Source organism: Bison bison, unplaced genomic scaffold (assembly GCF_000754665.1).
Source record: "Bison bison bison isolate TAMUID 2011002044 unplaced genomic scaffold, Bison_UMD1.0 scf7180017864465, whole genome shotgun sequence".
In the NCBI taxonomy this organism is placed as follows: Eukaryota; Metazoa; Chordata; class Mammalia; order Artiodactyla; family Bovidae; genus Bison; species Bison bison.
Window position 1 is genome coordinate 6,502,289 of NW_011495026.1, and position 21,372 is coordinate 6,523,660.

The window sequence follows — 21,372 nt, forward strand, 5'->3', positions numbered from 1 at the left end:
TGAGCATTCTTCGACATTGCCTTTCTTTGGGATTGGAATGAAAACTGACCTTTTCCAGTCCTGTGGCCACTGCTGAGATTCCAAATTTGCTGGCATATTGAGTGCAGCACTTTCACAGCAACATCTTTCAGGATTTGGAATAGCTTAACTGGAATTCCATCACCTCCACTAGCTTTGTTCGTAGTGATGCTTTCTAAGGCCCACTTGACTTCACATTCCAGGATGTCTGGCTCTAGGTCAGTGATCACAGCATCGTGATTATCTGGGTCATAAAGATCTTTTTTGTACAGTTCTTCTGTGTATTCTTGCCACCTCTTCTTAATATCTTCTGCTTCTGTTAGGTCCATACCATTTCTGTCCTTTATCGAGACCATCTTTGCATGAAATGTTCCTTTGGTATCTCTGATTTTCTTGAAGAGATCTCTAGTCTTTCCCACTCTGTTGTTCTCCTCTTTTTTTTTGCATTGATGGCTGAAGAAGGCTTTCTTATGTCTTCTTGCTATTCTTTGGAACTCTGCATTCAGATGCTTATATCTTTCCGTTTCTCCTTTGCTTTTCGCTTCTCTTCTTTTCACAGCCAGTTGTAAGGCCTCCTCAGACAGCCATTTTGCTTTTTTGCATTTCTTTTCTATGGGGATGGTCTTGATCCCTGTCTCCTGTACAATGTCACGAACCTCATTCCATAGTTCATCAGGCACTCTATCAGATCTAGACCCTTAAATCTATTTCTCACTTCCACTGTATAATCATAAGGGATTTGATTTAGGTCATGCCTGAATGGTCTAGTGGTTTTCCCTACTTTATTCAATTTCTGTCTGAATTTGGCAATAAGGAGTTCATGGTCTGAGCCACAGTCAGCTCCTGGTCTTGTTTTTGCTGATGAGCTCTATACGAGCTTCTCCATCTTTGGCTGTAAAGAATATAATCAATCTGATTTCAGTGTTGACCATCTGGTGATGTCCATGTATAGAGCCTTCTCTTGTGTTGTTGGAAGAGGATGTTTGTTATGACCACTGCATTTCTTGGCAAAACTCTATTAGTCTTTGCCCTGCGTCATTCCGTATTCCAAGGCCAAATTTGCCTGTTACTCCAGGTGTTTCTTGACTTCCTACTTTTGCATTCCAGTCCCCTATAATGAAAAGGACATTTTTTTGGAGTGTTAGTTCTAAAAGGTCTTGTAGATCTTCATAGAACTGTTCAACTTCAGCTTCTTCAGCATTACTGGTTGGGGCATAGACTTGGATTATTGTGATATTGAATGGTTTGCCTTGGAAACAAGCAAAGATCATTCTGTCGTAAATTTTAGTTTGTTCTTAAGAAGTTTTCCAAACAAGGCAAAAACTGTTTGCCACTGTTTTTAGTATTAAATAAATTAATAGGAAGGCTAGGTACTAGGAGAGTCAAAAATCAAAATTATTTATTTTTAGGAGCCCTGAAATTCTAAACACATTCTACCTGTCAAGGAGGATATTGAGCATCATGTCTCTGCTTTAAAAAAAAAAAAAAGGTAATAGCAGGAAAATGTAATTGATGCATGGTGGGGGGTGGTGATATATGTGTGTTGAGTGATTAAATGAAAAAGAATAAGGTGTATATGCACAGCAGGAAATATAGAGGATTGTTTTTAGCAGCATGATTCACAGTAGTGCAAATCTGGATATGACGTTGCATGTATCAGTGGGTGAGTGGATCAATGAAACTGTGAAGAGATACACAATGAAATACATAGCATTTGAAACAAGTGAACTATAAAGCTACACAGTATCACAAGTCTTAGAAAATTGTAATGATAAAAAGTTTTCCCAGATTATTACATATGGCATATTATACTATAAACATGAAACACTAAAAAAAATGTATTTTCAGACATTTTTATAAGTTTAATAAAGCTATACAAAAGTAGAAAGTGAGGAATTTATGAACAAGGGAGTCAAAATTATAGTTAACCTAGATAGGGCACTTACTTTGGGGAAGATGAGAGGTGTGACTGTATGGTTACCTGTAGGTTATTGTCAAGATTCTAGATTTTGTGTATGGAGGTAGGTCTTTGGATTGTTATTGCATTATTAAAAATAACGGATTAGCTGACTAAAGAAATGAAAATGATCTATGCATGAACCAGTGATAGGAGTGTGTGATAAAGAAAGAAATGGAGAGAGCCCAATTCTGTGTGAGATCTAGTTGAGAAATGGGGGAGATGGTTTCAGGGTATAACTTTATCAACACTCCTCCTGTGAGATCTTCCTAGCACAGCAAGCTTTTCTTTGACTAATGTTATGAAGCAAAAGCACTGGACAGTTTGTCTTGCTGTCAGGTGAATAATTTGCACCATTATTTTTCTACAAAGAGACCAGAAAACCAGAGGATTCAGTAGCTTAATGATATCTCCTTCTGGGCTTCCCAGGTGGTGCTAGTGGTAAAGAACCCGCCTGCCAATGCAGGACACATAAGAGACTGGTTCAATCCTTGGGTCCAGAAGATCCCCTGGAGAAGGGCATGGTAGTCCACTCTAGTATTCTTGCCTGGAGAATCCCATGGACAGAGGAGCCTGGCAGGCTACAGTCCATATGGTTGCACAGACTCAGACACAACTGAAGTGACTTAGCGTACATGCATCTCCTTCTAGAGTGTTTTCAAAAGGGTCCCAATTGCTTGGATTTTTATGGAATTGAATCTGTAGAGGGTTTATAGCATACAGATTTCCTTCAGGATAACTTTCTCATCATGTAGATTAAAAGGATTATTAATTCAATAACTTTTTCATTTATAGACTGAAAATTCACTAATACCTCAGCCAGTACAAGATTTATTCTTCCAGGGAATGGGAACAATGATTAGAACACCATTGTCCAATGAGTCATGAGCTATGTGTGGCTGTCAAGCACTAATCTGAATTAGAATGCACAGTAAATTTAAAATGTAGACCTGATTACACAATGTGAAGAAAAGAATGTAAACTACTTCATTAATAATTTTTATTATCAACAACATATTGAGTATCAATATTTTATGCATACTGGGTTAAGCAAAATATATTATTAAAGTTAGTCTCACCAATTCCTTTTTTTGTGTGTCTACTAGAAAATTTAAAATTTCATCTGAAGTTCCCGTTCTATTTTTAATGGAAATTACTCATCTAGAAATATCAATATTTTCCAGTTACTACTGAGCCTTCTTTAATTATTTGCATTCTATTCCATAGAGTAAGAAAACAAGGAAAATGGGAGGATTTTGCTCCCAAATTCTGAGTTGCCAAAGCAACTGTTTCATGTAAGAAAGTGAAAATCATTACTAAAGGGCTGTTTTTAGGGACAGAGAGACTATTTGGTGAGTGAAACTGATCACTCCAGAGAGAATAAAGGGCCTTAATGGAACAAGCTAGGAGAAAATTCTTCACCCATCTTTCATGGCTTGGGACAAAGATAATCCCTAATGCTATTTCAATCTGAAATGAAGTAAAATGTGAAAAAATAATAGAAACATATACAGACACAACAGTAAATTAAATTAAAGATATTCTAATCTGATGGTTAAGTGGATGATAGATTAAGGAGTACATTAATAATGCTATTAGTGATACTAGTAAGAATAAGGAAAAAAATCCAATCCATTGTGTATTCTAAATCACTAAAAGTAAATTGCTGAATGAACTGGGTATGTGAAGTGACAAAAAATTAACTTTTTTAAATGAAAGAATTGCAAAAGATCAAACTCTGTATTGTCTGTTTTGATCTCTCCAGTTCTAATTGTACTGATTTGATTTTTCCCTCTTTGTTTCTTGATAAGTCTGGCTAATGGTTTGTCAATTTTATTTATCCTCTCAAAGAACCAGTTTTTGGTTTTGTGGATTTTTGCCATGGTCTCTTTTGTTTCTTTTGCATTTATTTCTGCCCTAATTTTTAAGATTTCTTTCCTTCTACTAACCCTGGGGTTCTTCATTTCTTCCTTTTCAAGTTTCTTTCAGTGTAGAGTTAGGTTATTTATTTGACTTTTTTCTTGTTTCTTGAAGTATGCCTGTATTGCTATGAACCTTTCCCTTAACACTGCTTTTACAGTGTCCCATAGGTTTTGGGTTGTTGTGTTTTCATTTTCATTCATTTCTATGCATATTTTGATTTCTTCTGTGATTTGTTGGTTATTCAGCAGTGTGTTGTTCAGCTTCCATATGTTGGAATTTTTAATAGTTTTTCTCCTATAATTGACATCTAATCTTACTGCATTGTGGTCAGAAAACACGCTTGGAATGATTTCAATTTTTTTTTTTTTTAATTTACCAAGGCTAGATTTATGGCCCAGGATGTGGTCTATCCATGTATGCTTGAGAAAAAGTGAAATTCATTGTTTTGGGATGAAATGTCCTATAGATATCAATTAGGTCTAACTGGTCTATTGTATCATTTAAAGTTTGTGTTTCCTTGTTAATTTTCTGTTTAATTGATCTATCCATAGGCGTGAGTGGGGTATTAAAGTCTCCCACTATTATTGTGTTATTGTTAATTTCCCCTTTAATACTTGTTAGCATTTGTCTTACATATTGTGGTGCTCCTATGTTGGGTGCATATATATTTATGATTGTTATATCTTCTTCTTGGATTGTTCCTTTGATCATTATGTAGTGTCCATCTTTGTCTCTTTTCGCAGCCTTTGTTTTAAAGTCTATTTATCTGATATGAGTATTGCTACTCCTGCTTTCTTTTGGTCTCTATTTGCATGGAATATCTTTTTCCAGCCCTTCACTTTCAGTCTGTATGTGTCCCTTGTCTCGAGGTGGGTCTCTTGTAGACAACATATATAGGGGTCTTGTTTTGGATCCAATCAGCCAGTCTTTGTCTTTTTGTTGGGGCATTCAACCCATTTACATTTAAGGTAATTATCTATAAGTATGATCCCGTTGCCATTTACTTCATTGTTTTAGGTTCAAGTATATACATTCTTTCTGTGTTTCCTGTCTAGAGAAGATCATTTTATCAGCAACTATATGCATATAAAATGGACAACTTGGAAGAAATGGACAAATTCTTAGAAAAGTACAACTTTCCAAAGTTGAACCAGGAAGAAATAGAAAATCTTAACAGATCCATCACAAGCATGGAAATTGAAACTTAAATCAGAAATCTTCCAACAAACAAAAGTCCAGGATCAGACGGTTTCACAGCTGAATTCTACCAAAAATTTAGAGAACTAACACCTATCCTACTCAAACTCTTCCAGAAAATTGCAGAGGAAGGTAAACTTCCAAACTCATTCTATGAGGCTACCATCACCCTAATACCAAAACCTGACAAAGATCCCACAAAAAAAGAAAACTACAGGCCAATATCACTGACGAACATAGATGCAAAAATCCTTAAAAAAATTCTAGCAATCAGAATCCAACAGCACATTAAAAAGATCATACACCATGACCAAGTGGGCTGTATCCCAGGGATGCAAGGATTCTTCAATATCTAGAAATCAATTAATGTAATACACCACATTAACAAATTGAAAAATAAAAACCATATGATTATCTCAATAGATGCAGAGAAAGCCTTTGACAAAATTCAACATCCATTTATGATAAAAACCCTCCAGAAAGCAGGAATAGAAGGAACATACCTCAACATAATAAAAGCTATATATGACAAACCCTCAGCAAACATTATCCTCAATGGTGAAAAATTGAAAGCATTTCCCCTAAAGTCAGGAACAAGACAAGGGTGCCCACTCTCACCATTACTATTCAACATAGTTTTGGAAGTTTTGGCCACAGCAATCAGAGCAGAAAAAGAAATAAAAGGAATCCAGGCTGGAAAAAAAGAAGTAAAACTCTCACTGTTTGCAGATGACATATCCTCTACATAGAAAACCCTAAAGACTCCACCAGAAAATTACTAGAGCTAATCAATGAATATAGTAAAGTTGCAAGATATAAAATCAACACACAGAAATCCCTTGCATTCTTATACACTAACAATGAGAAAACAGAAAGAGAAATTAAGGAAACAATTCCATTCACCATTGCAACAAAAAGAATAAAATACTTAGGAATATATCTACCTGAAGAAACAAAAGACCTATATATAGGACACTATAAAACACTGGTGAAAGAAATCAAAGAGGACACAAATAGATGGAGAAATATACCATGGTCATGGATTGGAAGAATCAATATAGTGAAAATGAGTATACTACCCAAAGCAATTTATAGATTCAATGCAATCCCTATCAAGCTACCAATGGTATTTTTCAGAGAACTAGAACAAATAATTTCACAATTTGTATGGAAATACAAAAACCTCGAATAGCCAAAGCGATCTTGAGAAAGAAGAATGGAACTGGAGGAATCAACCTGTCTGACTTCAGTCTCTACTACAAAGCCACAATCATCAAGATAGTATGGTATTGGCACAAGACAGAAATATAGATCAATGGAACAAAATAGAAAGCCCAGAGATAAATCCATGCACATATGGACACCTTATCTTTGACAAAGGAAGCAAGAATATACAATGGAGAAAAGATAATCTCTTTAACAAGTAGTGCTGGGAAAACTGGTCAACCACTTGTAAAAGAAGAAACTGGAACACTTTCTAACACCATACACAAAAATAAACTCAAAATGGATTAAAGATCCAAACATAAGACCAGAAACTATTACACTCCTAGAGAAGAATACAGGCAAAACACTCTCCGACATAAACCACAGCAGGATCCTCTATGACCCACCTCCCAGAATATTGGATATAAAAGCAAAAATAAACACATAAGACCTAATTAAAATTAAAAGCTTCTGCACAACAAAGGAAACTATAAGCAAGGTGAAAAGACAGCCTTCAGAATGGGAGAAAATAATAGCAAACAAAGCAATGGACAATGAATTAATCTCAAAAATATACAAGCAACTCCTTCAGCTCAATTGAAAAAGAAAAATGAAAGACCCAATCAAAAAGTGGACCAAAGACCTAAACAGACATTTCTCCAAAGAAGATATACAGATGGCTAACAAACACATGAAAAGATGCTCAACATCACTCATTATCAGAGAAATGCAAATCAAAACTACAATGAGATACCATTTCACGCCAGTCAGAATGGCTGCTATCCAAAAGTCTACAAGCAATAAATGCTAGAGAAAAGGGAACCCCCTTACACTGTTGGTGGGAATGCAAACTAGTACAGCCACTATGGAGAACAGTGTGGAGATTCCTTAAAAAACTGGAAATAGAACTGCCATACGACCCAGCAATCCCAGTGCTGGGCAGACACACCAAGGAAACCAGAATTGAAAGAAACACGTGTACCCCATTGTTCATCGCAGTACTGTTTATAATAGCCAGGACATGGAAGCAACCTAGATGTCCATCAGCAGACGAATGGATAAGAAAGCTGTGGTACATATACACAATGGAATGTTACTCAGCCATTAAAAAGAATACATTTGAATCAGTTCTAATGAAGTGGATGAAACTGGAGCCTATTATACAGAGTGAAGTAAGCCAGAAAGAAAAACAACAATACAGTATACTAATGCATATATATGGAATTTAGAAAGATGGTAACGATAACCCTGTATGTGAGACAGCAAAAGAGACACTGATGTATAGAGCACTCTTTTGGACTCTGTGGGAGAGGGCAAGGACAGGATGATATGGGAGAATGGCTTTGAAACGTGTAAATTATCATATGTGAAACGAATCACTGGTCCAGATTTGATGCATGATACAGGGTGCTCAGGGCTGGTGCACTGGGATGACCCAGAGGGATGGGATGGGGAAGGAGGTGGGAGGGCGGTTCAGGATGGAGAACACATGTACACCCATGGCAGATTCAAGTGAATGTATGGCGAAACCAATACAATATTGTAAAGTAAAATTAATAAATAAATGAACAGAAAATAAAAAGATCAAACTCTAACTCTGGGATTTCCATCAGAAGCTGCTACTGGGAGAATCTAGTTTAGAAAACTCTTAGAAATTGGGCTTCCCTGGTGGGGCTCAGTGGTAAAGAATCTGCTTGCCAATGCAGGAGACAACAGTCTGATCCCTGGATTGGGAAGATCCCCTGGAGGAAGAAATGGTAACCCACTCCAGTATTCTTGCCTGGACAATCCCATAGACAGGGAGGGAGCCTGGCAGGCTACAGTCCATGGGGTGGCAAAGAATCAAACATGACTTAGCAACTGAGCATGTACACATTAACTCCAAACTGCTGTGTACACACACAAACATACACACAGTTCAGTTCAGTCACTCAGTTGTGTCCAAGTCTTTGCGACCCCATGAACCACAGCATGCCAGGCCTACTTGTCCATCACCAACTCCCAGAGTCCATCCAAACCCATATCCATTGTGTCGGTGATACCATCCAACCATTTCATCCTCTGTCGTCCCCTTCTCCTCCTGCCCTCAGTCTTTCCCAGCATCAGGGTCTTTTCAAATGAGTTAGCTCTTTGCATGAGGTGGCCAAAGTATTGGAATTTCAGCTTCAACATCAGTCCCTCCAATCAACACCCAGTACTGATCTCCTTTAGAATTGACTGGTTTGATCTCCATGCAGTCTAAGGGACTCTCAAGAGTCTTCTCCAACACCACAGTTCAAAAGCATCAATTCTTTGGTGCTCAGCTTTCTTTATAATCCAACTCTCACATCCATACATGACTACTGGAAAAACCATAGCCTTGAATAGATGGTCTTTTGTTGGCAAAGTAATGTCTCTGCTTTTTAATATGCTGTCTACAAATACATGCAATTTTTAGGCAAGATGGAAGTCTCCTAGTTAGGAAAAGTTAGATCAAAAAATAACATCCTCAGAGTATTAGGTCTTTACAAATCCTTCTACTTAAGCTGTTAGTGGTTTTCTATTACTTAAAAATGTAATACCATATTCAGCCTGGAACTTTTCATCTTCCATTAAACTTACTTCTTCAGCATTTACTTTTTCTCACATTTTGACAAGAAACCCAACCGCTTGCCAATCTGAACCTGGTTCAAACAAACTTGACCTCCCTACCCTTAGGGTTGTTCAGTCCCCCTCACACCGGGCATCCATGTCTGTTGTATGTAATCCTCAAATTGCCTCCTGGATGAACCATTATTCCTAAATTTTAAAATTCATTATATACCCACTGCTTCCCTCCTTTGTAATCCTGCATGAATTAATTTGTATTTTTACTGACAATTAACATATTTTTATGTATTTATTTATTATTTTTACTACGATTATTAAACTACCAGACTCTATCAGACAATCAAAGATAACTTCTCCTTAGTATTATAAGTTGTGGAAAAAAATCTCTCATGAATTAAAAACATTGTGCAGTTTGATAGAAACCAGTGCAGTTTTAAGCTTAACTCTTATATTAAAACAAACATCCATGCCTTATTTATTGAAAAAATTACAATTTTGAAAGTAGTTTCATATGTATACATACTCATCTAGCTTACTTATCTGTCATGAATTGATTATAGTCATCAAAAATAATTTACTTCAGAATTGGCAGCTTTCACCTTTGAAACAACTCAGCTTCATTTGCAGTTGTCGAGCTGCCATTTATAAAAAGAAAAACTATGCAGCAAGTTATTTGAATACATTTCTTTTTACTTCATAGATGTCCCTATACTATTTTACCCAATCCTTCTAGGGAAAAAAAAATGTTTTATGTTTAAGCACTTTAAAACCAATAGAGAGAAAAATGTTTGCTAACTTTCTTACGTTTCTTTACAAAAGTTTCAGAGGCTCTCTTTATTGCAATTCCCTGATTCTAATTCTCTGACTTGTATAGTCCTACAGTGGATTGGGTAATATTAAATGTTACCCTTCTCAAATATTTTACACAATTTCAAATATCTTTAATTTTCAGGCCAGAAAATATTTATGGTCCTTGGAGAAACTTGATCAAAGTACAGTGTTTGTCTTTTCTCTAGACTCCCTCCTAATGAAAGAGATTCTCTGACATCAAAGCTTCCACACTGTTTTGAAGAAAACTAGATGACCAGCAGAGTTATCGTCTTTAGTTTATTAATTGCTATTTGCTCAATTCCGTGTACCAGGAAGTCAAGCAGTCACCAGTGGGACCAGGAGCTACAGTAATGTAATTTCTAAGAGACTTTATTTCTCCAGGGTTTCCTTTTATACCAATTTACCAACCACTTTCCTTTTGAGATTTTTTTTTCCTTTTTTTTCTCACAAATAATTTTTATATCCAGTATTAAACAATATTGCATTTCATGCTTGCTTGCTGCTTCAGGTCTAGTAACCACATTTCTTATGAACCGTGTAATAGTAAAAGTCAGATTGGTTATTTGCTTTTTGATGTGAAATGGTTATTGCACATGACTGAGGTGCCACAAATTATTTTGCCTCTGATCATGTCACACATAATAAAACAAGTAACACTCAGTTTAGAACACAGATTGACTCACAAAGTTTACAAAGGGTTGTCTTTTTATCTGAAATTTATTGCTAATGTAGAAAAATAAGAATTGAGAATTATTTGCCCCTACTAAACTCTACACTTAAAAAATCAGAACAAATTTAAATTTATTTACACACTTACACACATATACATCTATCTAGGCTTAACAGTGTGTTTGTTTAAAAAATCTCACTACTTAGGGCAGATGTATTGTAAATTATGTATCAGTAGGACCAAATATGCTTTTAAAGTAGTAATGTATGTAAGGAAACATGAATCAGTGTCCCTTAGTTGATACAAGAAAATGAAGAAAGCAAGAAGAGAAGAGACACACATATATAGATACACACACACACACACACACACACACACAAGCAAAGAAAGCCTTCTCTTAATTTTGTTCCCAAATAGTGATGGTCATGCAAGTGTGGCTTCCTTTTTTTTTTTTTTAACCACTAAGAAGGCATGTTTTCTTTCTTTTTTTCTGTTATTGAAGATTAAATATTTACTACTTCCACAATAAGAGAGTACTCTTTGAAAAACCTTAAAAGATAACTGGCTCTATTTTGAGAGATTTAATGAGATTCAGTTCTTTTAAAAAACTAAGAATACTCAATTGTAAATACCCTGAAATGTCTATGATGTAACTATCCAATAAACAGAGACATACGCGTCTATAAATGTTACGGCAGTTTCTTTTTGTATAATTACCAATTGTTCACTCCACTGATGAGGGGGGCCTCCCACTCTAGGGTTTGGGATGACTGGAACATAGAACACCTTTTCACTGGACAGGGCAGAGAAGCCGGGCTGCTTTTTATTAGCCACCTCTGCGCATGGCCTGGGGGAGGACATGCGCTCCTCAGAGGGCCACACAGAGGTTGCGCTGTGGAGCAAACTGAACAACGAAGGACGGTGAGGCGAGAGGTGGAGTCTCAGGTGGGTGGAGAGTGCCTCAGACTACTGCAGAAGAATGTGATTGGTTTGTTTGAGTAATTCCAGGGGCTGGCGAAACCTGCCACTTGTGAATAAACCCGGGTTAGGCCTGGTCTTCTGGCAAGAAGGGTTGAATGCCCAGAGGATCTTATCTGAAGGAGCAGAATGAGGAAAAAAACTTGACTCACACTAGGTGAGGCCTTACCAATGTCACCACATGTCAAAGCAGCAAATAATATTGGGTCTCAATTACAGTCCTTCCCTTACACTCTTAAGAATATAATTTTTTTAAAACATCATACTGAATGCAAAATCAGAGACAGAAGTTGAAAGGTATTATAATTAAACTGGTACTTTGAGACATGAATAGGAGCAACATAGACTAGGAAAACTGTAGCTAAAGCAAACACTCTCTGGTAGATCTTACTGATGTCTGGTTCACACAATCAGCCAAATGTTGCTTTGTCCCTTAATACTTTGGGTTATAATGTAATTGCAATATTACTTTTTTAGATACCCTTGAATGAATGTAGGGCTCATTGGAGCCCTTCTGAGAGACATACCTGTGTATTTTATGTCAATGAAACTAGAGTAAACAGAGTAATATTTATCTAATGAAAGGTCGACTCATTTTATGTTAGACACACAATTGTATCTTCTCTTATTTGAGAAAGACTCAAAAAGGAAATGCTTTGCTTTAGGGATTGAGACATAGAATTGAAAGACCATTTAGTCCAAATTCTTCGTATATGAATCCTCTACACTAACTCACTGAAGTGATTACAGACCCTTCCTGAACTCATCAGAGAAAGGAAAAGCTCTTCTCACAGAATAAGCATATCTTTTGCATATTTGCTATTGGCTGCATTTTTAAAATAATTCCGTCTAAATGTGTCTCCATAAGTCACTTTATCTTTAAAGTTGATCTTCTTCACATATTCAGGTTCAATAGACACCATGGACGAATTTGTCAACCAATCATCACTCACAGGAGTAAAATAATACTTTTTTACTAGCTTCAAGTTTAAAAAGTTCCTTTTGCATGAAGACTTAGGTGGATGAATACTTAGAAAAAGTTTTAAAGATAAGAATAATTTTGGCAGAGTTTCTTGGAAATCAAATTTTTTATTGATTCCAGAAATTAAAATATTGCCAATGCTTCTGTTCTTTAGGTTTCATGCTAGCAGCTATCAATATAATGTTCAAAAGTGTAAAGCAAATAGACACTCCCTGTTGTCACATGGAATTCCAGATTTGAAGTATTTCAATTTCTGTTTCCCAGTTTTAAATTAATGTGATTGGAGACATGGTGATTGGAGACACAGGCTTCATGGGATGTGATATCCAACAATTCTGAGTCCTTAAAAAATTCATTTTCAAAAAGAGCATTTTCGCTGAGTCTGTACTTATTAGGAAAATGGTAAAACTGGGAATTTTCAAAATTAACTTTGATGTAATATGTGTTTATTAAAGAATAATAAAAATGAGAGAATTTGACACATGTATATTTTCAAAACTCAATGAGAATGGCAAGGATGGGTTAGAATTTGGATCAACAAAATTTCTTTGGGAGAAATATTTTATTATTGACATGTTTGGGCTTACCAGTGCACGATCATAATAAAACGTAAAGCCACTTTTTAGTTAGCTGTATTATCACTTTTAAATCCTCTGTTAACTATATATCTGATTATTGCTTATACCCAATACTGACTACTCCCACACCTTTCTTTGAATACCTCTGCTGTCAAGCTGCTTTGGGGGCAGGCTAAGGATTCTTTTTCGCTTATGAATTCCCTCTTTCTTTATTCACTCATCATATAATCATATCCCAAATTGTCTCCATTCTAGTCCTATATGTTCCTGCCTTTTAAATGAGGCATTCAGTAATCAGATTAGTAATAATATAAGCTGATGGTGAATTTCTTTTTCTGTTATAAACCGAAAGGTACATAGTATTAGATGCTTTTTCCAAGCATGTAATATTACATCTATGAAATTACAGCTGGTCCTCAATATTGTCTGTGTCATCACTAATATAAGCAATGGGAGTTACAGTTATTTTATGAACTGAAACGACCAAACAATATTCCTGGTGAAGAATTTGTCACAGGGAAGTAAAAAGAAGTCATACACTTGTGCAATTAATGTTCAGCAAATCTATTCTCGTGTTCACTATGCCCTATTTCTCTGTTCTATTTCTCACATAAACTGAGTTAATTAGTATTTTAGATCTCTTCTCATTTTGGACCTAATTTTGTGGCACTTAATTGTGGGTTCCCTATTGGCATTAATAAGGTAAAAGGCAGTAACTGTAAGAGTGTATTAAAAATTAGTGTCTGATAGATCATAGGCTAATATTAGCCTGGCTTATCTGTAATATCATTTTTCAATGAAATATTGTTTTGTAAGTTACTTCTTAAATTTAGGTTGAAATTTCAGCAAAGAACATTCTAGGATATTGATACACAGACCTCTTGAGCTGGACAAAGTCTTAAATGCAATCCAATCAAATTTCCTGAATTTGGGGAAAATTAAGATCTATAGATGATGTTAAATGGTTTTGAAATCATTGAGACCTAGCTTTGAGTCCTGAGCTTCACCATTTACAAATGTGTGACTGGCAAAGGAGATAATTCCTTGTGTATTTATTCCTCACCTGCAAATATTCAGAAAATAACAATACTTACCTGTGCAGTTTTCATGAGGATTAAATAAGGTAATAAAATGCTTGGCATCAAGATTTTCTATTGAGATGAAGTACAACACAGTGAAAGGCTGAATGGAGGGTTCACTGCACATTGATTCTAAAGCCAGAACGTCTAGGTTTGAATTAGTACCATTAGTTAGTCTTTTATGCTTCAATTTCCTCATTTATAAAATGGGAAAAAGATAGTATCTAATAGATTCATTATGAGAGATAAATAAATATAAGCTTGCAAATGAAAAATGTGTAAAACAATAAGCATTACTTGAATGCTGCTGCTGCTGCTGCTAAGTCGTTTCAGTTGTGTCTGACTCTGTGCAACCCCACAGACGGCAGCCCACCAGACTCCCCCGTCCCTGGGATCCTCCAGGCAAGAACACTGGAGTGGGTTGCCATTTCCTTCTCCAATGCATGAAAGTGAAAAGTGAAAGTGAAGTCGCTCAGTTGTGTCTGACCCTCAGTGACCCCATGGACTGCAGCCTACCAGGCTCCTCCATCCATGGGATTTTCCAGGCAAGAGTACTGGAGTGGGGTGCCATTGCCTTCTCCAACTTGAATGCTAGTTGTATGTATATTTCTGTGTATATATATATGTGTGTGTGTGTATATATACATATGGGTATATACATATGTGTGTATATGCATACATATGGGCTTCTCCAGTAGCTCAGTGGTAAAGAATCTGCCTGCAAAGTAGGACCCACAGGGCATGCGGCTTTGATCCCTGTGTTGGAAAGATCCCCTGGAGGAGGAAATGGTAATCCACTCCAGTATTCTTGCCAGGAGAATCCCATGGACAGAGGAGCCTGGAGGGCTACAATACACAGGGTAGCAAAGACTGGGACACAGCTAAAGTGTTTCATTATCTTATTTGTTCTTTGCTGAAGCAAAAGGCAAGAGGCAAAGGAAAGATATACCCATTTGAATGCAGAGATCCAAAGAATAGCAAGGAGAGATAGAAAGCCTTCCTCAGTGATCAGTGCAAAGAAGTAAATGAAAACAGCAGGATGGGAAAGACTAGAGATCTCTTCAAGAAAATTAGAGATACCAAGGGATTTTTTTCATGCAAATATGGGCACAATGAAGGACAGAAATGGTATGGACCTAACAGAAGCAGAAGATATTAGGAAGAGGTGGCAAGAATACACAGAAGAACTATACAAAAAAGATCTTCACAACCCAGATAATCAGGATGGTATAATCAATCACCTAGAGCCAGACATCCTGGAATGGGAAGGCAAGTGGGCATTAGGAAGGATCACTAGGAACAAAGATAGTGGAGGTGATGAATTCAAGCTGAGCTATTTCAAATCCTAAAAGATGATGCTGTGAAAGTGCTGCACTCAATATGCCAGCAAATTTGGAATCTCAGCAATGGCCACGGGACTGGAAAAGATCAGTTTTCATTCCAATCCCAAAGAAAGACAATGCCAAAGAATACTCAAACTACCACACAATTGCACTCATCTAACATGCTAGTAAAGTAATGCTCAAAATTCTCCAAGTCAGGCTTCAACAGTAGGTGAACTGTGAACTTCCAGATGTTCAAGCTGGTTTTAGAAAAGGCAGAGGAATCAGAAATCAAATTGCCAACGTCCATTGGATCATCAAAAAAGCAAGTGAGTTCCAGAAAAACATCTGTTTCTGCTTTATTGACTATGTCAAAGCCTTTGTGTAGGTCACAGCAACTGTGGAAAATTCTGACAGAGATGGGAATACCAGACCATCTGACCTGCCTCCCAAGAAATCTGTATGCAGGTCAAGAAGAAACAGTTAGAACTGGACATGAAACAGCAGACTGGTTCCAAATAGGAAAAGGAGTATGTCAAAGCTATATATTGTCACCCTGCTTATTTAACTTATATGCAAAGTACATCGTGAGAAATGCTGGGCTGGAAGAAGCACAAGCTGGAATCAAGATTGCCGGGAGAAATATCAATAACCTCAGATTTGCAGATGACACCACCCTTATGGCAGAAAGTGAAGAGGAATTAAAGAGCCTCTTGACAGTGAAAGGAGAGTGAAAAAGTTGGCTTAAAACTCAACATTCAGAAAACTAAGATCATCACATCCCATCCCATCACTTTACGTCAAATAGATGGGGAAACAATGGGAACAGTGACAGACTTTATTTGCGGCCGGGGGAGGCTCCAAAATCACTGCAGATGGTGACATCAGCCATGAAATTAAAAGATGCTTGCTCCTTGGAAGAAAAGTTATGACCAACCTAGACAGCATATTAAAAAACAGAGACATTACTTTGCCAACAAAGGTTTGTCTAGTCAAGGCTATGGTTTTTCCTGTGGTCATGTATGGATGTGAGAGTTGGACTATAAAGAAAGCTAAGTGCTAAAGAATTGATGCTTTTGAACTGTGGTGTCGAAGAAGACTCTTCAGAGTCCCTTGGACTGCAGGATCCAACCAGTCAATCCTCAAGGAAATCAGTCCTGAATATTCATTGGAAGGACTGATGGCTGAAGCTTAAACTCCAATATTTGGCCACTTGATGCAAAGAACTAACTCACTAGAAAAGACCCTGATGCTGGGAAAGATTGTTTGATTGCCTCTACTAATATAAATTCTCTTAAAAATGACGCCTTTAAAAACACCTTATTCTGTGATTGAGTGAAGCACCCAATTTTTTTGTATTTAAAGCTAGGAAAAATGTTTCTATTGTGTGATTTCCTGTAGAGAGAGAACTGAACCCTGAGCTTCCTTAGGGCAAGTGCAGGTAGATAGGTGTCATTATTGATGTCTGAACAGATCTGAACACATAGGACGAGGAGAGAGACAACATTATATTTCCCCTTTTTCTTTATACCTGCTTTTCTGGTTAGACTTTTCTGAGTTGAATAACAATGACAACAAAAACAAGGTAGTGAATTCTTCCTGTCCCTTTTATTAACCACCTGGAAATGCAGAAGATGGCAACACAAGGGCCCCAGATTAGGAAGAGATTACCTGTGCTGTGCAAATATCTCTGCCTTCGAAAATGTCTAAATTACAGTCAAGAGGAACTGCAGGCATAGGCAGGATGGAGCATGTTGTAATAAAGACAATTAAAGGATGTCTTGTAAGGCTCTGGAATCATTGTTCTCTATCCCCGAGGGACATCTGGCAGTGTCTTGAGATGTTTTTGGTCACCACCTGGTGGGTACTACTGGCATCTGGTGGGTCAAGACCAATGATGCTGTTAAAATGCTGGGACCACTTCCCCACAACAAAGAACTATCTGATCCAAAACGCTGATCCTGCTGAGATTAGGAAAGAACCCTGCAGTGCCCCTCCAGCCTTAATTTAACAGACTTCATCTTGGGTAATTTCTACTTCAACATAACCTGACTACACACGTAAACACGCTTGTGTGTGACCACATTGTTAAGCTGTTGTGCCAGCAGTCACTACTGATGAAGAGACATTTCCCGGGACACTAAAAATAACCTATTGGCAAAGGTGACATGACTTTAGTGCAATTGTTTTTATCAGATCATAATTGCCAGGAAATGTTGTGGGTTTTTTTGGTAGTTATTACCACATAATTATGCACATTCTCTGTGGGGAAAAAAATGCATTAACTTTAAAAAATATTCTAAATATTTACTCTAAATATGTATAGCAGCATTTCCTGTATTACAACTGGAACCAGGCAGTAAAATCGTACTTGCTTATAAAATGCAAGCCATGTACAGGATCTGTAAGGTGAGAAATGCTGCAAGGTGTATTTAATTTTCTTTTAATAACAATTATACTCCATACTTCTCCCTTCAATGCTAGTAATTATTATGATTATAAAAATAATAATTGTTAATGGCCAATGAAAAGTCAATGATCACCCACTCTTCCCACAAGGTGTACTCCCCAAAGGTTACTGTTTAAGTTATGTTTCCTCTACTCCATTTTTATAAACACACTGGCTACCCTCTCCCTTGAATGGGAGCACTGACATAAAATTCTATTATGTGCGTACAATCAGCTTTGTATTATGGTTCAGTTCAGTTCAGTCGCTCAGTCGTGTCTGACTCTTTGCGACCCCATGAATCGCAGCAGTCCAGGCCTCCCTATCCATCACCAACTCCCGGGGTTCACTCAGACTCACGTCCATTGAATCAGTGATGCTATCCAGCCGTCTCATCCTCTGTCGTCCCCTTCTCCTCCTGCCCCCAATCCCTCCCAGCATCAGAGGCTTTTCCAATGAGTCAACTCTTCACATGAGGTGGCCAAAGTACTGGAGTTTCAGCTTTAGCATCATTCCTTCCAAAGAAATCCCAGGGCTGATCTCCTTCAGAATGGACTGGTTGGATCTCCTTTGAACCACAGTTCAAAAGCATCAATTCTTCGGCACTCAGCCTTCTACACAGTCCAACTCTCACATCCATACATGACCACAGGAAAGACCATAGCCTTGACTAGACGGACCTTTGTTGGCAAAGTAACGTCTCTGCTTTTGAATATACTATCTAGGTTGGTCATAACTTTCCTTCCAAGGAGTAAGCGTCTTTTAATGTCATGGCTACAGTCACCATCTGCAGTGATTTTGGAGCCCAAAAACTAAAGTCTGACACTGTTTCCACTGTTTCTCCACCTATTTCCCATGAAGTGGTGGGACCGGATGCCATGATCTTAGTTTTCTGAATGTTGAGCTTTAAGCCAACTTTTTCACTCTCCACTTTCACTTTCATCAAGAGGCTTTTTAGTCCGTCTTCACTTTCTGCCATAAGACTGGTGTCATCTGCATATCTGAGGTTATTGATATTTCTCCTGGCAGTCTTGATTCCAGCTTGTGCTTCTTCCAGTCCAGCGTTTCTCATGATGTACTCTGCATAGAAGTTAAATAAGCAGGGTGACAATATACAGCCTTTATGTACTCCTTTTCCTATTTGGAACCAGTCTGTTGTTCCATGTCCAGTTCTAACTGTTGCTTCCTGACCTGCATACAGATTTCTCAAGAGGCAGGTCAGGTGGTCTGGTATTCCCATCTCTTTCAGAATTTTCCAAAGTTTATTGTGATCCACACAGTCAAAGGCTTTGGCATAGTCAATAAAGCAGAAACAGATGTTTTTCTGGAACTCTCTTGCTTTTTCCATGATCCAGCAGATGTTGGCAATTTGATCTCTGGTTCCTCTGCCTTTTCTAAAACCAGCTTGAACATCAGGAAGTTCATGGTTCACGTATTGCTGAAGCCTGGCAGGGAGAATTTTGAGCATTACTTTACTAGCATGTGAGATGAGTGCAATTGTGCGGTAGTTTGAGCATTCTTTGGCATTGCCTTTCTTAGGGATTGGAATGAAAACTGACCTTTTCCAGTTCTGTTGCCACTGCTGAGTTTTCCAAATTTGCTGGCATATTGCATGCAGCACTTTCACAGCATCATCTTTCAGGATTTAAAATAGCTCAACTGGAATTCCATCACCTTCACTAGCTTTATTCGTAGTGATGCTTTCTAAGGCCCACTTGACTTCACATTCCAGGATGTCTGGCTCTAGGTCAGTGATCACACCATCATGATTATCTGGGTCATGAAAATCTTTTTTGTACAGTTCTTCTGTGTAAGCAGATAGATTTTATCACTTCACATTATAATCCCCAAGTCAAAATAAGAAAGATTTCTCAAAGGCCACAGGAGGTATACTGTGGCTCACCTTAGGAAAATTTATGTTTTTTATTTTTTTGGTTGTTGTTGCTGTTTTTCAGAATAGGGCTTGGCCTGATACTAGTTTAGAAGCAATATCTTGTTGCCAGTGGCTTTGCAATCACAGGCCTGAGGAGAATAATTGGGTAGTGAACGACCTTTCCATCAGTCTCAGAATTTGCAAGGAAATTTCTGGTTTTGGCTTTCCCCATATTTGACCTTAGATGGGCAGATTCCAAGGTTACGAGAGTCTAATAGTCTCTACCTGAGAAAGAATGAGCCCCACCTCTCTCTCAGTTTTCTCTTATGCAAAGTGAAGTGAAAGTCACTCAGTCGTGTCTGACTCTTTGCAACACCATGTACTATACAGTCCATGGAATTCTCTAGGCCAGAATACTGGAGTGAGTAGCCTTTCCCTTCTCCAGGGGATCTTCCCAACCCAGGGATCAAACCCAGGTCTCCTGCATTGCAGGTAGATTCTTTACCAGCTGAGCCACAAGGGGAGCCCATGACACTTTTTTTTTTTCCCCTGATTTATATGTAACTCAATCCCAGTTGTTTTCACTATAAAATACTTGGCCCAGTGGGAGAAACATGTACTATATCCTTTTGTCAGTAGGGTTTGGAAGAAGGTAAAAATGTGTATTAAATTTCTCATTTCAAACTAGACTTTGTTTTTCCCGTTTAAAAATTAAATAATTTAGTTTTCATTGAACTGTAGTTGATTTACAATATTTTGTTGGTTTCAGGTAGATAGCAAAGTGATTCAGATATGTATATATATGTGTATATATATATATATATATATATTGATTGATTTTCAGATTCTTTTCTCTTATAGATTACTACTAAGTATGGAGTTAGAACTGGACATGGAACAACAGACTGGTTCCAAATAGGAAAAGGAGTATGTCAAGGCTGTATGTTGTCACCCTGCTTATTTAACTTATATGCAGAGTACATCATGAGGAGCACCAGGCTGGATGAAGCACAAGCTGGAATCAAGATTGCCAGCAAAAATATCAATAACCTCAGACATGCAGATGACACCACCCTTATGGCAGAAAGTGAAGAGGGACTAAAAAGCCTCTTGATGAAAGTGAAAGTGGAGAGTGAAAAAGTTGGCTTAAAGCTCAACATTCAGAAAATGAAGATCATGGCATCCGGTCCCACCACTTCATGGGAAATACATGGGGAAACAGTGGAAACAGTGTCAGACTTAATTTTTCTAGGCTCCAAAATCACTACAGATGCTGACTGCAAGCCATGACATTAAAAGACGCTTACTCCTTGGAAGGAAAGTTATGACCAACCTAGATAGTATATTCAAAAGCAGAGACATTACTTTGCCAACAAAGGTCCATCTAGTCAAGGCTATGGTCTTTCCTGTGGTCATGTATGGATGTGAGAGTTGGACTGTGTAGAAGGCTGAGTGCCGAAGAATTGATGCTTTTGAACTGTGGTGTTGGAGAAGACTCTTGAGAGTCCCTTGGACTGCAAGGAAATCAAATTGGTCCATTCTGAAGGAGATCAGCCCTGGGATTTCTTTGGAAGGAATGATGCTGAAGCTGAAACTCCAGTACTTTGGCCACCTCATGTGAAGAGTTGACTCATTGGAAAAGTCTCTGATGCTGGGAGGGATTGGGGGCAGGAGGAGAAGGGGACGACAGAGGATGAGATGGCTGGATGGCATCACTGACTAG